The sequence below is a fragment of the Siniperca chuatsi genome, linkage group LG4 (genome assembly GCF_020085105.1).
Source record: "Siniperca chuatsi isolate FFG_IHB_CAS linkage group LG4, ASM2008510v1, whole genome shotgun sequence".
NCBI lineage: Eukaryota > Metazoa > Chordata > Actinopteri > Centrarchiformes > Sinipercidae > Siniperca > Siniperca chuatsi.
Window position 1 is genome coordinate 335,333 of NC_058045.1, and position 20,561 is coordinate 355,893.

A 20,561-nucleotide genomic window follows, 5' to 3' on the forward strand; every position below is an offset into this window, starting at 1 on the left:
CGCAAAAAAACAAACAAAGCCAGCGGTGCAGCTGATACAGCGGATTGTGAGCTGAAGTTTCCCCGGTAAACACACCGATCTCTTCGGCTGTCGCAGTCCCTCCTGCCCGGCCTGCCTGCTGCTCCTCTCGCGGCCACTTCTCCTCAAGAAGCTCGCGTCTCTGCCGGAGTGTCTCTGGGCTAGGCAGAGCAGACAGGCCGGGTGTCCGCAGGGTGGGCTGCCACACACTGCGGGCTCCGAAGTGGCTGCTAGAGGACCACCAGGCTGAACTGCCAACTCGTTTGCGGTGATTGGCTGCAAGCAAAACCATACAAATAGTAATTTTTTTCTAGATCTGGATACAAAAAGATCGAATGTAGGTATGAATTGACTGGAGACGTTTCAATACTACTTGGTACTGGGTTATTTTGGTCGATACCTTCAAGGTGTATCGAGTACCAATACTCAGCCCTAGTTAGTTATATGTATTTTTATATAGTGAGAGAGAGAGAGCTGCAGAGTTAAATTGGCAGCCTCTGTGAGGTTGGCATGAGTCACTGTGTGCTTATACACACCAGGGCCACTTCAGCATGAGCATTTAGTTGCAGTTGAAGGATCATATGGTGCCTTTTTTTACCTTTTAGCATTCATTGTGTTTTCATTTTTATGTAAAATAAAAAATACCTTAAAATAATATTAATCTTAGGTTCTTAATTGCTTACAGTTTGGAGTTACAAACCTTTTAACCTGACAGTGGTAATCTCAAAGTCATCTTCATCCTTACAATCATCATCTTCATTTAAATAAGTAGCCAAACTTTTGCTGTGAGTGATGTGAGTTATGGAAAGCAGCTTTTGTCTGTTTTGTAATAGAAAGGTTGCCTGCACACCAGAGCTAATGTCTCCAGGGCTAGTCAAACGGCACTGCTATCTCTGCTATTTGACTCTGTTATGTCCTGAATGTGAGTGTGCATTCTGTGTCTTGGCTCTCCAGAGGATGTCAGATCAGAGGCATAGCAGAGAGGCACAAAGTAGCACCCAATAGTCTAGTGGTACATAAGAGATTTGATTATGCTAAAGGAAAATCAGGGCAACTGTGAATTCAATTCAACAAGGCAACAAATTGATACTCTACATTAGACTGATGGTGTAGCAGTTCAGCTTCAGAGTTTATAGTTTGGGCTGTCAATAACAGTCTAATCCTGCATCCAAATCTAAGCTCTAGTGCCCTCAAAAATTGTGTCGATGGCATGTACAGTACTTTCTGCTAACAATCCCACAATGCAAGGCGCCGCATTTTATAAGTCAAATTACAGTCAGGCGACTCTACAGCTGTCAGTGATAACACAACATGATTGTGTCAATTTACTGCTACTGGGGGAGGGATTTAGCGAACTGACACTTTTTTTTAAACAATCACTGTATGTAACAGCAAGGTTTTTACTCCTCCATTTCAGTTTAAGTGTTAAGTGCATCTTGTTTAGCTATTGGTTAAACTGGGTTTTAACTGACAGAAGCCAGTCTTAACATACAGCCACAGAGGACAGAATCAGTGTAAAAGGAGTAAGAGTGATCCTCAGGAGTCAGACTTTTTTCTGTGGAGTATGCATGTCACATTCAACAACTGATTATGCAACTGTCACAATTAATATTCCGTCCTGTAAAATGTAAAAAAAAAGTTATCATCTGCTTTTGCCCTTGTAATGAAACGGAGCCTACATGTCCTCTGTGCTACTTTGTTGGGTCAGTGCAGCACAGTATTAATAGTGTTAAGGTGTTATTTAAGTAATGCTATTACACATGCACAGAACAACTGTCTCTGTTGCACCCATTTCAAATATGCAGGCAATGCAATGTTTCCTTGTTCTACTTTCATCAGCTCTGTCTTGTATTTCAGATGGCTGTTACGTTTAACATCAGTCCCATGTTTTGTGCAGAGCAGTACTAGAATCTGTTCACGTCTTCTTGCTCATCATTAGCTCAGTTCAGTATTTTCAAACACAAATGAACATCTATGAGAAGATATGTAGAACTTCGGAGTGTGTTTGATGTTCATTGTGTGTGAGTATTTACTGTCCTGTGCACTTATATGGATACATATGGATGTGTATACTGTAGGTGTGTGTACAAATCCATGTGGAACATGTAATATACAGTACAGCATATGTGTGTGTTGGGAGGGGATAGGTTGGGGGCATTGCTTAACTGCTGTATCATGTTAAGTTGCTATAAGCAGATCTCTGAGAAGTAGAAGCACAGATCCTATTTGAGCTTTTTTTCCATTTCAGCCCTGACATACACATCTTAACAACTAGACACAGTTATACTGCACATCACATCGCGTTATCATATTCTCTGTTAATGAGCCAGTATACAGTGGCAGCAGGGTGTATATATATATATATATATATAGCAGCATTCCTTATGCTGCTATAGGCCTAGACTGCCGGCAGACTTCCCATGATGCACCTCATTCCTCTCTCCTTCTCTCCCTCTCCATCTGTATGCATTCTTATCCCATTAATGCATGTTACTAACTCGACATCTTCTCTCTCCTGTAGTTCTGTGCTTTCTCGTTTCTCTCCTCTCTCCACCTGTTGCTTTCAGCAGGTATTCCTGCCTCCGGAGCTGCAGAGTCTGGATCTGTTGTTGTGGGCCACTTGCTGTCCCCATGTTCCTGCTCGACAACTGCTACTACAGTTGTTGTTATTGGCTCTGTTACTAATACTGACATTATTTTTCCTATAGCTGTCATTCCTATTATTATTAATTTATTAATATTAACACTACAATTACATTCTAGGTGGTATTTGCATTGTGCCACCCCCTTCCCAAAACCTCTCTCTCTCTCTCTCTCTCTCAAAACCTAGCACAGCAGCGGCGGATGGCCGCCCACCATTGAGTCTGGTTCTGTCCAAGGTTTCTGCCTCTCTTTGGCTACATGGGGTGGGTGCGTTTACGTTTGTGGGTGGGCAGGGGATGGATATATGGAAGAATTTGTTTTTCCTTTAATATGTATTTAAATATGTATTCATGTCTTGTTTTCTTTTGTTCATATTTCTTGTGTGTGAAGCACATTGAGCTTACATTGTATGAAATGTGTTATATAAATACATTTGACTTGACTTGATAGAAATGGTTTCTGAAATTTCCTGGTTTGTAAAATACAGCAGAAACACAAGAAAGGATTTGGTACCAAAGCCTCACAACATTATAGGTTGTTGTAGAAAAGAGGCATTATTTCCCTTTTTCTCAGCTGTTAATAGTTCCCCTATTTCCTCACTGCATTGCATTTATGGAACAACACTGTCCATGAAAACCGCACTCACAAGTACCTTGTTTTTTGTTTGGCCTCTGGCCCTTACAATTACATATGTGTCATTCTGTAATTTCATATTTTTTCAGTGCAAACGTATTACATTCTTCAAATTGATTACCATCAGTATTTATTATATACTGTAACTGGGACACAGCAGTGGTCTGATATAGAGAATGCTGACTAAAGCTGGCTGAATATACAAAACATCTGTATAGATATAGTGTTCACTACTTCTGCTGCCACCAAGTAGATGAAAAAATCAGTTACTGTAGATTTAAAGAACACTGTACATCAGATAATTTCCCATTAATCCAAAAATGTAATATGAATACTTAGAATATGAATACATGAATATGAATTATGAATACCTTGGGCACAACTGGTTAATTTCTGGACATAAAATGCTTCTTATAGTCTGTTAATGTTAGACATTATATGAACAACAGTTGTAAAAAAGTTATTGTGGCTCGGCTATGTGCAGTGATAGTGTACTTCTCATGACGTGGTGGTTTAGTGGCCAGCTTCTATGTTGGGAAGGAGCTGTTTATGTTCACAGCTACTGAAGGAGCGGTTTGTGATCACAGGAATAGTAAAAGGGGAAATGTGTGTTACAGTGATTTTTGCTCTTAAAGCATTCCTTGGCCGCACTGGAATGTAAAGTGGTTTGACCCTAACCTCAGCAATTACTACCTTGACACTGCTGATCATGCATGTGCATTCCTTATACACCATGTTACTGTCGCAACGTCGCAGAGCAGTTACACAAGAGTGTGTGAGAGAGACACAGAGGGAAAAGGTGAGGGAAAACTGCAGTTCATCAAATGGCCACTTGAGGCTGGCGCAGAAAGCCAAGTCAATCCCCACAGAGCCCCATGTTAAAATGCCCAACTTTACAGCAGAAATTATCATTTTCAGCCTGGTACATAAAACGGTTTTGGTCTCTATAGCTAATTTCACCATTCATGACAACTGTGAGGGGGGTGACTTAAAATCACCCGTTTAAAATTGCATAACTTTTTTGCCAAGTCCCGCCCCTACTCTGCCTCTAATTGGCTATCCCTATCCCTATCCCCACACTAACCTTAACCTTAACCAACCTAACCAACCGAGACAACGAGTTCTATCCAATCAGAGGGAGTGCTGGCGGAAAGCTGGTGGGAAAAACAATAATGCGTTTAGATTATATTAAGATTATATTTGGAGCCACGACACTGAGCTTCACACTGGCTCTTCAGAAACCTATGGGTGCCGTCACGGAGACTACGTCCATATTTTATACAGTCTATGGTTGTGACACAGGTGGACATCGTAACTCAGCTGATCTATGTTGGGACTCCACAGATGAATTTATTCATTTGGGTGATTATATTAAGGCTGCTAACAGCAGCACCAAAGCCACCTCTCTTTCCCTCCCACAGACAGGTAATGTAACAACTGGGCATAGCATAGAGTAACAGTGTATATAGCTAAGCAAAGGACTGTTTAGTTAATGATGTACATGTACTGATGTGTTTTTCTGAGGTTTTGTTGTGACATGTTTATAATTTGGTAGCCACATGCTAAGTTGATGTTAGTTATGTTCTGCTCCACACAGAGTCTTTGCATGCTAACTAACTCCTTTTAACTTGGCACCGTTATCCTAAACGGACCACACACATACACCTCTAGTTTGGCCCTTAAAGACAACCACACATGGCGGAGAATAACTTTAAAGCTCCCGCTTCACATGTTTCTTTGTTTCTGACCACGTGGGTTCATGTTCGTGCACGCGAGACATACAGAGGCAGAACAAAGAAACATACACACATTCCTTTTGGCGCACACCCAGACCTGTGCGCTCACACACACACACACACACACCCTTTGTTCTGTAGTTTAGTGTATTTAGAGTTCTATTTAGAGACTTCATACTGTGTGTTTTTGCTTTTATTATCTTTAATAAATGCTTGTGTATAATTATGCTGGTTTCTTTAATGTTTCACAAGAGCCAACCTCTTCTATGTTGAACTCCAAATCCTTCAACCGACTAGCTATTGATGGTTATTCTGGCTATAGTTATTAATTTAATTATTAATCTGAGTTCCAAATTAATAGTTTAGTGTATTTTAGGAGACTCAGTCAATTAATTGGCTATCATTGCTCTTCTTTAAGAAGAGTGGTGCCCCTGAGGAAGTTATTATTTATGATTATCCTTGATAATCTTATTGCCAAATTTTATTGATTCCACCTACACAGTTTGGTGCCCCTTTAACCATTGTGAATCCCAACATCTGTCACCTTCTGCACGCACACAGTCATCTTGCTGTCTTCACTGACTGACTGTCTGCTTGTGTCCCCCACAAGACACTGAGCACTCATAAAATCTCTCTTTGTATTAATAGTACACAAAAGGCTTTGACCAATGAGGCTTGCTGAAGGACAGTTCTGATATGAACGTCCAGTCAGCCAATATTTAATGGAAATATTCAAATTACTCAGCAAAATCTACCTTGATCAACCTAGAATTGAAAACATTGTGAATAGATCATCCAGATTTGCCCAGTCATCCTTTGTATAATAATGGTAGTAAGACTTAAAAATGAGAAATGCTGCATTCATTATTCATGCAGTTCTACTGAATATTAGTAGTATGTAGTTTATTGGTAAGAGAGGTCCGATTAAAGATAAATCATTTTGTATTGAAACTAATCAAAACACACCGAGCATGAGAATATTTAAATCAAAGACTATGGACTATAGTTTGTAACAGCATCATTTCTTTACTGTCTTGGCTTCTATTTGTGTTTAGGCTGAGTGCCTATTAAGAGCATATGATTACACACTGTCACTGGTAAATCCAAATATACAGTAAAGTATAAAGTATGGGCCATTTGTGGCCTCTGATTATTTTGCATAATTATATATGTAGATGTTGAATACTGGGTATACTGATAAGAAGTAGTGATGGTACATTAACCTGGATGTGCTGATCCAGTGAGCAAATATAGAGTGCTTTTTCCGCAGATTTGACGCATGTTGACGTGCAAAACAAACTTAGATATTTATGGGGTAGACAAAACAGGTATTTTCAAAAGCAAGAGAACAACCATGTCCTTGACTGTATAATTTGATACAGTGTTGACAGCAAGGAGCAATGCTTTGTTATTGACAGTGCTGACGACTTGATTCTCAACTTCTGAACTTTGAAAACAGTCAGGTTTGTATCAAACTATAGTAAGTGGTGGACAGAAAATGCCTTAGACCCAATGAAACAGACAATCCACCATCATTTGTGCCTCTGCTTGCCTTACACTAGCACCAAAATAGAATTGTTGGATTTGGCATAGAACACAGATTCCAACCCAAATATCTCTATATCAAGCAACTAGCGCGAGAGATTTTAACTTTCCATGGTTCGGTACAATGCTGTATAGATTTTCTGGAAGTTGTTTCCAGATCTGTTCAGCTCAGTAGCTAAAAGCAGCCTCACCATGTTTGGAATGAATTCTGGGAATAATAAGCAGAGCAGTGCTGACGTAAGAGGTCCAGTAGGTTGATATTGTAGAAGAAGATCACAGATGTAATATAGTCCTAAACTATTAAGTTGTTTATAAACGAGAAGCAGTATTTTAAAACCATTTGACCTAAAGCCAGTGCAGAGATTTGAGAACTGGAGTGACGTGTTCAGTGTCGTAGTCTTTATTAGGACTGACTCAGCAGTTCTATGAATGAGCTGCAGCTGCCTGAGAGCTTTGACAGGGCTAAAGACATGGATATATAGGGATAAGATAAGATAAGATATGATTAGGGCTGGGAAATATGGCTTATAATATCTAAATATTTTTTGGCTATGCCGCAATATACACATTTTCTCTAAAATAACATACCGTAAATTCTCAAATAGGGCAAACATATGATGATCTTGTAGAATATGAACAGAATATGCATTGCTGTATATTAAACTACTAGTATATAAAGCAGTTAAACTACAGCAGTAAATGCAACATACACATTAATGCAGCAGTAATACTAATCCAGAAACATCAGATATAATAGTAAAACACTGACAGGGACCATTTTACTGGACAAAGAGTGCTTGCAGAACTTTTACTTGTAGTGGAGTATCTTCACTGTGGGGTTGGTATTAGTATTTTTGCTTAAGTAATGGACCTGAATACTCCTTCCACCTCTGGTTAGCACACCCACAGCTGCTAACTGCACCTGTGTTACCAGCCTTCCCCTTTAAGGAAGGCGGCCTTGTGGGTAACCAGCGGGGTTGTTTTAGTCAGTCACTTTAGTCAGCCATAAAGTGTGTAGCTGCCACGGGAAAATAAATAAAAAGTCCCTGTTTATGCAACAGTGCTACGGCGTCTTCATATACTCTTCATAGCAGAGTTGCTCCAGACAGCGAACAGCTAGCTAGTAAGCCGCTTTGAATCAGGCTAAAGTCAATTAAAATGGCCTAAAACCGGAGGTCTCCCAAATATGTTTTGGAGCTGTGGAGCTGGAACCATGGGTAGAGTAATCAGACCGATCAGATGATTGATCACGTTTTACAGCAGAAAAAAATCACTCATTAGCTGTTAACTAGCTAGCTGTTCACAGTCTGGACCAACTGCTGCGAAGAGTAGAAGACACTATAGTAACGTTACATAAACAGGGACTTTTTATTTCTTTTCTGCGCTAGCAAAAGACAACACACAGCCTTTCCAACGTGTAGATGGAACGTGTTGGTCATGGAGGCCGGCGGTCTCATGGGCTGTGGGAAGTTTGAAAGAGCCACAAAGTGTACAGTTTTGGAGAACTGATCCACAATAGTTAGAATTACAGTGTTACCTTGGGAGGGGGGCAGGCCAGTGACAAAGTCCAGTGCAATGTGGTTCCAGGGATGTACAGGCAATGGGTGTATAGGCCTCTGTTGGAACCACTGGCACTTCATCATTTGAATTCATTCATTTGTGTGACTTTAACTGAACTTTTATTTGGGGACTGCATGCTTGTTTGTTCTGTAAACAAAGGAGAGCCACCGAGCAGACAGCTTCTACCGTCTCCCTCTCTTTCCTCCTGGCTTCGTCTACAGCACTGTTGCTCAGCAGCAGCTGCCACCACCACTGTGTACTCTGCTTGGAGTAGACACACAACAGAACTGAACTTTCTCTTACAGCAGCGACGTGAGGGCCTGCGTAAAAATTCTGCAACAATAGTTAGCACCAACGGCTACTACGCAAAGTCTGCCAGCTAACTTTAATAAGTAACTGTAAAGAGAACAACAGATAGAGCGACTAGTTCCTCCATCTGCTCAAACGGACTGCACAGCAAGGACTAACCACTGGACATATAACTGGGCATGACAGCCCAGCATAGCAGAGTACACGACTAAGCACAGGACTGTGTTACTTTTGTGAATGTATCTATATTGATTTGGTTCATTGAGTGTTATTGTTGTGATGTGTTTCACAGTTATTTTGGTGGATGTTAGTGATGTGACACAGACACAGGGTCTTACAACAAACTATCCTCTTTTCTAACCTGGCACCATTTATCCTACACAGTTCACACATACACATCAATATTGCCCTTTAACTGAGCCACACTCTTTAACATACATGGTCTTGCCGCCATTTTGAATTCCTTTCTTTGTTTAACTATGCGGCCACTGCTCAATTGAATTAGATTTATTTTGTTTGATGCCATTGTGGACCCAAGCAGCCATTTTGGATCACACACACACACACACACACACCCTTTTGTTCTTTAGTTTAGTGCATTTAGAGTTATACTTTATATTATGTGTTTTACTTTGTTTATCTTTTAATAAATGCATTACCATTGTGCTGGTTTCTTTAATGTTGCACAAGAGTGAATAACTTTTCAACCTCTTCTCTCCAAATCCTTCAGCCTACTAGCTATTAATGGTAATTTTGGTTATAGTTATTAATTGAATTATTAATCTGAGTTCCAAATTGATAGTTTAGTGTATTTTATGAGACTGAATCAATTATTTAAAGCTATCCTTTCCCTTGTTTAAGGATGGTGCCCCTGAGGACTTTATTAATTAAAGTTATTATTTATGATTATCTTTCATAATTCTGATAGCCATAATTAATTGAATGCACCTGCACAATTCGGTGCCCCTTTAACCATTGTAAATCCCAACACTTCCCAACAGCGAACCAGGAAGTGTGCCCCCACTGGAGAACTTGAGAACGGACAGAGTCAGGTACAAAGAGTCTATTAGGTGGACCATTACCTTGGCCAGGTTTTGTTAACGGGGCCTCCCTCACCAAGGACTCAATGTCCCATGTTACCGCAGCAACCACAGAAGAGGACAGAAGAATGTTGTCTGGACTGGAAGGAGCTCATTCAGAGAGACTGTCGAGAAAGAGCGTCAGGTTTAGTGTTACTCGAACCCAGGCAGCAGGTAAATTGTTGAATCCTCCAAAAAACAGCCCAGTGAGCCTGGCGGGAATTTAACCGGTTAGCAGTTTGAATGTAAGCTAAGTTCTTATGGTCGGTCCCATAGACTGTATATAAAGATGGACGACATGACAGCTCCCCAAAAGTGAAGCCAAAACATCTTGATCGCCCCCTGGTGGCTGGCTGCAGTATAGTTCATAAATCCCCTATGTGTTTTAACATGGTAAAAGTTTTTAGTCATTGGACGTGTGGATCTTAAGTGATTTTAAGTTGGCTGTCAACTCGACGTGGTTTACCGGACTACCTCCACTGCTGCTAGCTCAGCTAGGTTTGTTTTTAGCCTGGTGGCTAGGCTAGCCGGTCGGTTTTATTGAGGATTTTAAGCTTTTAGCACTTTTACGGACTAACTGCAAGTGTGATGGCTGAGTGTGGATCTTGCCACCTTATCGTCTTAAAGGTGAAGAAAAGTATCGCTTGTCTGGAAGCCGAGCTCAGAGAAAAAGGCAAGCTCATTCTTGAGTTCTCCACTGTTGCCTTGACCCAGGCAAAACATCTTGCAGTCCTCAGCTCCTCTGGCTGTGTGTGAATGCGACCATCCCATCTCACTCCCTTGACTGGTCCACTCCAGTATTGGACTACGATCCCACTCTTGGCTTGTGCTTGGCTCGTGGCTTGGCTCCATCATCACAGGCACTCCAGAGCATGAAGTTGTTTCAGCTAAGCCTGAAGATTTGTGGCTCCTTATGGGTGCAAAGCAATGGCCATTTCTTCTCCTTGCCAAGTCGCAGTGGATGCCCGGTCACTTGTCGGTGGTGGTGGTGAGAAGGTTCCAGTGAGTTTGACTCCATGTCAACTGGAGCACTGGACTGTAGCTCGCAAGGACAGACATGGTGCAAAGCTCCTCCTACCCCTCCTTCACTTTGGGACCTCCCGCTGGCCAACAGGTTTAACATCCTGGATACGTAGAACTTTCCTCCACTGGAGGGATGCTCCCATTTTCCAGCGGTGAAGTCCTCCTCCTCTTCTTGCAAGTTACTGAAAGAGGCCGTGATCAGGAGAAGCTCTGGAGGTCTCACTCGTCCGGAGACAGCAGGGAAACCCGCTGCTTAGAAGGACGCCGCCCCCTCACTGCAGAAGTCCCCGGGCATGGCTAACCCACGGATGGCTGATGGAACACGGTGGTCTCCATGATAATACACTCTGCCTCCTCTCATCCCCCCAACTACGCTGATAGTTGGAGATTCCATTGTATGGAATATCCGCTTTGTTAATGTGGTCACACATTGCTTTCCCAGAGCTACAACCCCCGACATCCTTGAAAAGCTCCCTGGACTTTTGGCTTCACTCCCCATGACTATCACAAAAATTATAGTCCATGTTGACACCAATGACACCGCCAGTCAGCAATCCAAGCTGACGAAAGCAGACTTTCTCCGCCTCTTTGACCTGCTCAACAGCAGTGGAAAGCATGCTTTCATCTCGGGTCAAATTCCTACACTGGGTCATGGAATTGGCCATCTTAGCAGGATCCTCAGCCTTCATACCTGGCTCCAGTCTGTCTGCAGTACCCATGACATTGGTTTTACTCAGAACTTTAACTTATTCTGGGATCGCTCTAACTTGTTTACACGAGACAGTCTTCACCCAAACAAGTCAGGAAGTCGCATGCTGGTGGCTAACCTGCAGCATGCTGTACTGTCTTCTTCATGTAATTGACTATTTACATCACCTGTCTCCCCTCGCTCTCGTTCTTTCTTTTGTCTACCCACTATAAACAGCCATACACCCTCTGCTGTCACTAACTCCACCTTGTGGAGAGATCATAGTGCTGCCATTACCATTTCCTGTTCCATATTTGGAGCCTAGATCCTTCTAGCGCTACTTTTAAAATTCCTGTGGTAATTTCGCATAGGTCTCTCAAATGAAACAGACACAGTCTACACAGCAATATTAACAATTTAATAAAGATCTGGGCCAGAACCCTAGCTTCAACTTCAGTTCTAACCCAGCACAGACTGTTTAGGATGGCTCTTCTCAATGTAAGGCCCCTCTCTAACAAAACATTTATTTTAAATGATTTTAGGAGTTATCAAGATCTGATATTACCCCTAATCCTGCCTTTTAAGATGTGGATCACCCACTAAGGGATTCTATGAACAAATGTTCTGCTGTTACTCTGTCTGAACTCATAGAAATCATGTCCCTTATGAGAGTATCCTCCAGCCCTCTTGATATAATTCCAACTAGGTTTTTATTTGAAGTTATTGATTGTATTGCGCCCCATTTGCTATCTATCTTGAACAGCTCGTCTACTGGCTACGTCCCAGATCTCTTTAAAGCTACATGTTTTCAACTAAAAAAACCTTGGCTTGATCCTGCCGTCCTGGATAAATATCGCCTGATCTCTAAACTGCCTTTTATTTCCAAGTTTCTCGAAAAAATTATATCTAAGCAGCTTCTTACTGCTGTGGAAAATAGTACCTTTGAATGTCATCCATAGACACAGGATTTCTTTTTATTGCTATGCAGATGACACACAGTTGTACCACCCTGTCAAGCCCATTGACCTTAGTATGCTCTACAGCAGTGTTTTTCAACCACTGTGCCGCGGTACACTACTGTGCCATGAGAGATCGTCAGGTGTGCTGTGGAAAATTATTAAATTTCACCTAATTGGTCTAAAAAACATCTTTTGAAAACTAATTAATTATTGTCTGCAAATAATATGCCATTGTTGAGTGTTTGTGCTGTCTAGTGGCTGGCAGAGTAACCATGTCATACTCTTCCATATCTGTAGGTGGCAGCAGGTAGCTAATTGCCTTGTATTTTGAGACAAGAGAATTAGTGATGCCTGGATGCGACAGGTGGCAGTGACAGTGGCATTGTGGCTAGCAAGACTACGGTGACAGTGATGGAGAAGTTTTACAAAAGCAAAAATGTAAACTCCGAACTGGGCCCTGGACAAAATTCGGACCCAGATGAAGGCCCTAGTATGAATGGAGTTCAAAAAGCAAAGCAAAGACGGTGACCTCGAGAAAAGTCTCGAGGTATTACAGCGAAAGCTATATTTCATTTGGATTTACTTTCACCGGGGATGCAACGACACCGACTCCGTTGTGCTTGGTGTGTGGTGAAAAGCTAGCCAACAGTGCTATGGTCCCAAGTAAGCTTAAATGCCATCTCCAAATGAAACACCCTTTGCTGCAAAACAAGAATGCGGACTATTTTGTTCACCTGTGTGAAAACACGGAGAAACAGGCAACTTTTATGAGAAGAACCACAAAGATAAATGAGAGAGCCCTTAAAGCTAGCTACCACGTTGCTGAACTTGTAGCTAAATCAAAACAGTCCCAGACTGTGGCAGAGTCATTAATACTTCCCGCCTGCAAAGCCATTGTAAATGAGATGCTTGGACCTGAACAGGAGAGGAAATTTTTTGGGTCACATCCGAATATCTTGAAAAAGGAGGACTTAAGTGGGAAAACTGCACGAGTGTCTGCACTAATGGAGCTGAAGCCATGGTTGGGGTGGCCCAAGGTGCTGGCCCGTGTGTATGAGATGCGGGAGGAACTTAAAGTGTTTCTGACAAATGAGGGGTCCGATTACCCAAAGCTGCTTGCAAGATGAGTGGTGTGCTAGGCTGGCATACCTGCCAGATATTTTTCATCATCTGAATGAACTGAACACACGAATGCAAGGCTGAAATGAAAACCTGCTCACAAATACAAATAAAATAAATGGATTCTCTTCAAAGGTGCAACTCTGGCAACAACATGTGGAAAGTGACAACCTTGAAATGTTCCCACTCACCAAGAAATGGCAAGATGTCAACACGGCTGTAGACAGTACATGAACATTTGAAAACTTGAGGAGAACATGTCATTTTATTTCTCTTCAGCCTTCACTGAATGCCTTGACTGGGTTAGGGACCCAAATAGCTCAACATCAGTTGTTGGAAAGGACATGACTCTGCAGGAGCAGGAGGAAATAACTGAACTGAGACAAAATCATGGTTTAAAGCTAAGGTTTGCTGATCTACCTTTAGACAGTTTTTGGTTGGCTGCTGCCAAGGAGTTCCCAATTCTGGCAACAAAGCTATTTTGATATTACTCCCATTTTCCATGACATATCTGTGTGAGCTGAGCTTCTCAAGCCTGACTGCTATAAAAACTAAAAACAGAGAGAGACTAAGAGCTGTTGAGGAAGAGCTTTGTGTGTGTCTTTCTTCAATTCCTGCCAGGATATCAGCTCTGTGTTCATCCAAACAGGCCCAGGTTTCACGCTGAGTAGGTAGAAATATGAAAGATCATAAAAGACTTTTTTCTTTGTGTTTATTTGATTCCTATTCAAGATAGATAGATTGATAAGAATGACTGTATATTGTTAATTGCACTTTTTATTTGAAAGAAGAAATATGAAAGATCATAAAATACTTGTTTCTTTGTTTAACATTTTCGGTTGGTGGTGTGCCTTGTGTTTTTTTTTTCAGTGAAAAAATGTACCTTGGCTCAAAAAAGGTTGAAAAACACTGCTCTACAGGACTGCCTGTCTGACATAAAAAACTGGATGTCAATACATTTTCTTCAGCTCAACTCAAATAGAACAGAAATCCTTGTTATTGGGCCCCAACATATCACAAAACAAATACTGCCATCTGCTGGCTACCTGTCACAACATATCAAGCCTGTTGCAAGAAATCTTGGTGTCCTGTTTGATAACAATTTATGTTTTGAGCAACATATAACTAAGCTTGTCCAATCATGTTTTTATCACCTCAGAAATATTGCAAAAATCCGATCTATTTTAAATCTTAGTGATGCAGAAACAGTTTCAGATGCTTTTATCTCCTCACGCCTTGACTATTGTAACAGCCTGTTTACTTGTCTTAATCAAAAAACTTTGAAATTATTGCAGACTGTACAGAACTCAGCTGCTAGGCTTTTAACCAGGACCAAGAGGTATGATCATATTACACTTGTTTTAGCGTCGTTACATTGGCTCCCTGTTTGTTTTAGAATTGATTTTACGATCTTATTGATTACTTTTTAGGCTCTTCATGACCAGGCCTTATGAACCTTTACGTAGTTTGAGATCTTCAGGCAGGGGTCTTCTGTTTGTTCCTTCTGTTAGTCCAGGATGAAAACTAAGGGGAGCAGAGTTTTTGCCATCAGGGTCCCGAGGCAAGATGGCAGCTCCCGTATCTGGGATGCGGGAGTTGGTCCACACGATGAAGGGTTGTTCTGCTGCTTCAAGCCAGCATTTCCTCTCCTTCAAGGCCAGTTTCACTGCCAGCAACTCCCAGTTCCCAACATCATAATTCTGCTCCACAGGAGACAGGTGAACAGAGAAGAAGGCACAGGGATGTAGTTTCTGGTCAGGAACGGAGTGTTGGGACAACACTGCCCCCACTCCAGTGTCAGAGGCATCCACCTCCACAATGAACTGATGGTTGGGGTCTGGCTGGACAAGAACAGTGGCTGTGGTGAAGCGCTTACTGAGTTCTGTGAATGCAACCTCAGCCTCAGGGGTCCAGAAAAAGGGAGTGGAAGTGGACGTGAGGTGGGTGAGTGGTGCAGCAACTCAACTGTAGTCTCTAATGAACCAGTGGTAAAAGTTGGCAAAACCAAGAGACTGCTGTAGCTGCTTCAGAGTGGCTGGTCTGGCCACTCTGCCGTTGTCTTCACTTTCTTTGGGTCCGTTCTCACCTGCCGACACTCAATGATGAATCCCCAAAAACTCACAGAACTGATGTAGAATGCACCCTTCTCCGCTTTGATGAACAACCTCATCTCGAGGAGTCATTGCAGTACTTGCCGGAATTTGAGAGTGTGTTCCTGGAGGTTCTGGGAGAAGATGAGAATGTCATCTAGATAGACAAACACAAATGGAGGAAGTCTCTGTGCACATCATTTACTAATGCTTGAAACACAGCAGGGGCATTGGTTAGGCCAAAGGGCATGACCAGGTATTCGAAATGGCCTAGCAGGGTGTTGAATGCTATCTTCCAGTAATCACCCTCCATTATCCTAACCAAATGGCATGCATTTCTCAGGTTCAACCTGGAGAAGACAGTGGCACCGTGAAGAGGTTCAAAAGTAGAGTTGATTAGTGGCAGAGGATATTTGTTCTTAACAGTACAGAACTGTCTTTCTTGGAAACAAAGAAAAAACCAGCATCAACAGATGGACGGATAATACCTGCAGTCAAAAAGCTATTGATGTATTTCTCGATCGCCTCTCTTTCAAGACGAGACAGGTTGTATAACCGACTGGTGGGCAGAATGGATCCAGGGAGTATGTCTACGGTGGAGTAGAAGGGGCGATGTGGTGGCAGAGATAGGGCTTTCTCTTTACTGAATACCTCTTCCAAATCATGGTACTCAGGTGAAACAGAGGATAATTCTGACGGCTCAGAGACTGGTGAGCTAACAGCAACCTCTGGTGGCAGGAGAGCAGGTTGCAAACATGAGTTGACAAAAGTTGTTTTTGAGTTGTGTTTGATTAACCAGGGCAAGGATCACAGGAGCATTGGGAGATGTAATGATTTGAAAATGGATTAGTTCATTGTGGTTTCCAGAGAGGTATAGGAGCACAGGAGCTGTGTGGTGAGTCATTCAGGCCAAAAGTCTTCCATCGAGTGCATTGTCATTTATGGATGAGACAAGCAGTTCAACAGAAATGCCAGCCTGGAGAACAAAATCCTGGTCCAGGAAGTTTTCATCCACTCCTGAACCCACTAGAACTAGAGAGACAGAGATTGATTATTCCAACAAAGAGTAGCATGTAATTGCATATATTGTCCCCTAACCGCGTTGGAGGACAATATATGTCCCCTGGCGTTCGACAGGGGACTGATGAGCTTGTCCCAGCTGCATCAGTTCCTCTTTAGGTGAGACAGGTGACAGCTCGGGAAGAGGGAGGTGAGTTGAGGATAGTCTTAGGGAGAGCTAACTAGGAGTAATGAGGTGAAGACAGGGACAAAGGTCTGCTGGCTCTCTCACTACACCTCTCACGGAGGCAGTTATCTAACTTAATGGCTAGTGAAATGAGTGAATCTAGGCTACTGGTCTCATCCTGAGCGGCCAACTCATGTCTAACCTCATCACTAAAGCCCCTTAAAAAAGCACTCTGAAGTGCTTCCTTGTTCCACCCGAAATCTGCTGCTATGGTGTGAAACTCAATTTACAACTCAGCTACACTGCGGGGACTCTGATGGAGGAAAAACAGGTGGTGGATTGAGTCTGCGTCTGCTGGGTTCATGTTGGGCCAGACGAGGGAACCCAAATGCAGAGCACAGACTCAAAGGTTAGATGAACAATACAGGACTTTATTGCAAAAGATGAGGAATGGAGGATGAGAGGATGTGGGAGGACTCCAGCTGGTGATGGCAGAGGGGAAGGGGAAAATGGAGGAAGGCCGAGCTGAGCCGAGCAGGGAGTGAAAGCAGAATGGCAGGCAGGCGAGGTAAGAGCTCGATGCACTGAGCTGTGAACGTGGCTGGCAGTGAGGTGGGCAGGCTGGCAGGAGTGATCGCGAGACATAGGAAAACAAGTGTTAGTTGCAGGCAAAAACACAAGGAGATAAACTCAGTACACAATACTAAGGCAGCCAAGAGAGCTTGATACCTAACTGGTTGAAGCAACAATAGGGCTAAGAATGGATGACTGATGGTTAAAGTACTGCTGGGCTGATGAGCTGATGGATGGCAGGTGTGTAAGTAATCAGGCCTGTGTGTAGGTGATCAGGTACTCAGGCAGGGCCCATAACACAAACAGCTAACTGGTACAGCTTTAGAATACCTTACCTGTTGAATAGGAGGTTCTGTGTCTCTGTGAACATGTCTCTGTCTCTTGAACATTTGCAACCTCAGCCTCAGGGGTCCAGAAAGGGAGTGGAAGTGGACGTGAGGTGGGTGAGTGGTGCAGCAACTCAACTGTAGTCTCCTAATGAACCAGTGGTAAAAGTTGGCAAAACCAAGAGACTGCTGTAGCTGCTTCAGAGTGGCTGGTCTGGCCACTCTGCCGTTGTCTTCACTTTCTTTGGGTCCGTTCTCACCTGCCGACACTCAATGATGAATCCCCAAAACTCACAGAACTGATGTAGAATGCACCCTTCTCCGCTTTGATGAACAACCTCATCTCGAGGAGTCATTGCAGTACTTGCGGAATTTGAGAGTGTGTTCCTGGAGGTTCTGGGAGAAGATGAGAATGTCATCTAGATAGACAAACACAAATGGAGAAGTCTCTGTGCACATCATTTACTAATGCTTGAAACACAGCAGGGGCATTGGTTAGGCCAAAGGGCATGACCAGGTATTCGAAATGGCCTAGCAGGGTGTTGAATGCTATCTTCCAGTAATCACCCTCCATTATCCTAACCAAATGGCATGCATTTCTCAGGTTCAACCTGGAGAAGACAGTGGCACCGTGAAGAGGTTCAAAAGTAGAGTTGATTAGTGGCAGAGGATATTTGTTCTTAACAGTACAGAACTGTCTTTCTTGGAAACAAAGAAAAACCAGCATCAACAGATGGACGGATAATACCTGCAGTCAAAAAGCTATTGATGTATTTCGATCGCCTCTCTTTCAAGACGAGACAGGTTGTATAACCGACTGGTGGGCAGAATGGATCCAGGGAGTATGTCTACGGTGGAGTAGAAGGGGCGATGTGGTGGCAGAGATAGGGCTTTCTCTTTACTGAATACCTCTTCCAAATCATGGTACTCAGGTGAAACAGAGGGATAATTCTGACGGCTCAGAGACTGGTGAGCTAACAGCAACCTCTGGTGGCAGGAGAGCAGGTTGCAAACATGAGTTGACAAAAGTTGTTTTTGAGTTGTGTTTGATTAACCAGGGCAAGGATCACAGGAGCATTGGGAGATGTAATGATTTGAAAATGGATTAGTTCATTGTGGTTTCCAGAGAGGTATAGGAGCACAGGAGCTGTGTGGTGAGTCATTCAGGCCAAAAGTCTTCCATCGAGTGCATTGTCATTTATGGATGAGACAAGCAGTTCAACAGAAATGCCAGCCTGGAGAACAAAATCCTGGTCCAGGAAGTTTTCATCCACTCCTGAACCCACTAGAACTAGAGAGACAGAGATTGATTATTCCAACAAAGAGTAGCATGTAATTGCATATATTGTCCCCTAACCGCGTTGGAGGACAATATATGTCCCCTAACGCTCGACAGGGGACTGATGAGCTTGTCCCAGCTGCATCAGTTCCTCTTTAGGTGAGACAGGTGACAGCTCGGGAAGAGGAGGTGAGTTGAGGATAGTCTTAGGGAGAGCTAACTAGGAGTAATGAGGTGAAGACAGGGACAAAGGTCTGCTGGCTCTCTCACTACACCTCTCACGGAGGCAGTTATCTAACTTAATGGCTAGTGAAATGAGTGAATCTAGGCTACTGGTCTCATCCTGAGCGGCCAACTCATGTCTAACCTCATCACTAAAGCCCCTTAAAAAAGCACTCTGAAGTGCTTCCTTGTTCCACCCGGAAATCTGCTGCTATGGTGTGAAACTCAATTTACAACTCAGCTACACTGCGGGGACTCTGATGGAGGAAAACAGGTGGTGGATTGAGTCTGCGTCTGCTGGGTTCATGTTGGGCCAGACGAGGGAACCCAAATGCAGAGCACAGACTCAAAGGTTAGATGAACAATACAGGACTTTATTGCAAAAGATGAGGAATGGAGGATGAGAGGATGTGGGAGGACTCCAGCTGGTGATGGCAGAGGGGAAGGGGAAAATGGAGGAAGGCCGAGCTGAGCCGAGCAGGGAGTGAAAGCAGAATGGCAGGCAGGCGAGGTAAGAGCTCGATGCACTGAGCTGTGAACGTGGCTGGCAGTGAGGTGGGCAGGCTGGCAGGAGTGATCGCGAGACATAGGAAAACAAGTGTTAGTTGCAGGCAAAACACAAGGAGATAAACTCAGTACACAATACTAAGGCAGCCAAGAGAGCTTGATACCTAACTGGTTGAAGCAACAATAGGGCTAAGAATGGATGACTGATGGTTAAAGTACTGCTGGGCTGATGAGCTGATGGATGGCAGGTGTGTAAGTAATCAGGCCTGTGTGTAGGTGATCAGGTACTCAGGCAGGGCCCATAACACAAACAGCTAACTGGTACAGCTTTAGAATACCTTACCTGTTGAATAGGAGGTTCTGTGTCTCTGTGAACATGTCTCTGTCTCTTGAACATTTTCTTCTGTTAAGTAGGGTGTGCCTCATACATGCATCCTCTTAGGCACATTATTCATAGACATGGTGTCTCTTTCATTTTTATGCTGATGATATTAGGGCTGAAACAATTCCTCAAGTAACTCGATTACTAAAAATCAACAATGCTAATTATATGCATCAAAGCTTTGTTTAATCCATCTAATTACACACAGCGCATTATGTTTCGCACGGATGAGTATTACTGTCACATAACGTGCTTACTCTGTGTGTGATCAGCGACAGTTCAGAGTGTCTTTGGTGTGATTTGACAGCACAGATTACAAAAAGGAGGTAGAGAGAAAACAATGAGGGGTGCAGAGAAGAGGCAGGCCAGAGAAAGCGACAGAAAGTGTCCACAAAAACTCTGTACATTGTGTCTATTTTAAAACTGAACTAGCCTACCACAATAGCACCACGTCTATGCTTCAGCATCTCAGCAGAAAGCATAACATCGATGCATCCAGTCCACAGAGCGGACCCGGGACAAGGTTTATGAAGGCTAGTAAAGAATGTTGGCTAAGTTAATTATGGCTATATGTAATGGCTAGTTAACAACGTAAATCGATATGATGGCTAGTTATGATGTCCCAAAGTTAGCTAGGTTTTGTTAAAATGATTTTTTTTAGTTATTTATTATTATGGTAGTCAA

The 20,561-nt window shown here is 42.9% G+C and overlaps 1 protein-coding gene across 1 annotated transcript in view; it reads left to right on the forward strand.

Moving 5' to 3' along the window:
• Positions 1 to 20,561, forward strand: part of LOC122875064 (cytosolic carboxypeptidase 4) — a 338,163-nt gene that overhangs the window by 497 nt on the left and 317,105 nt on the right. The gene's annotated exons all lie outside the window — the stretch shown is intronic.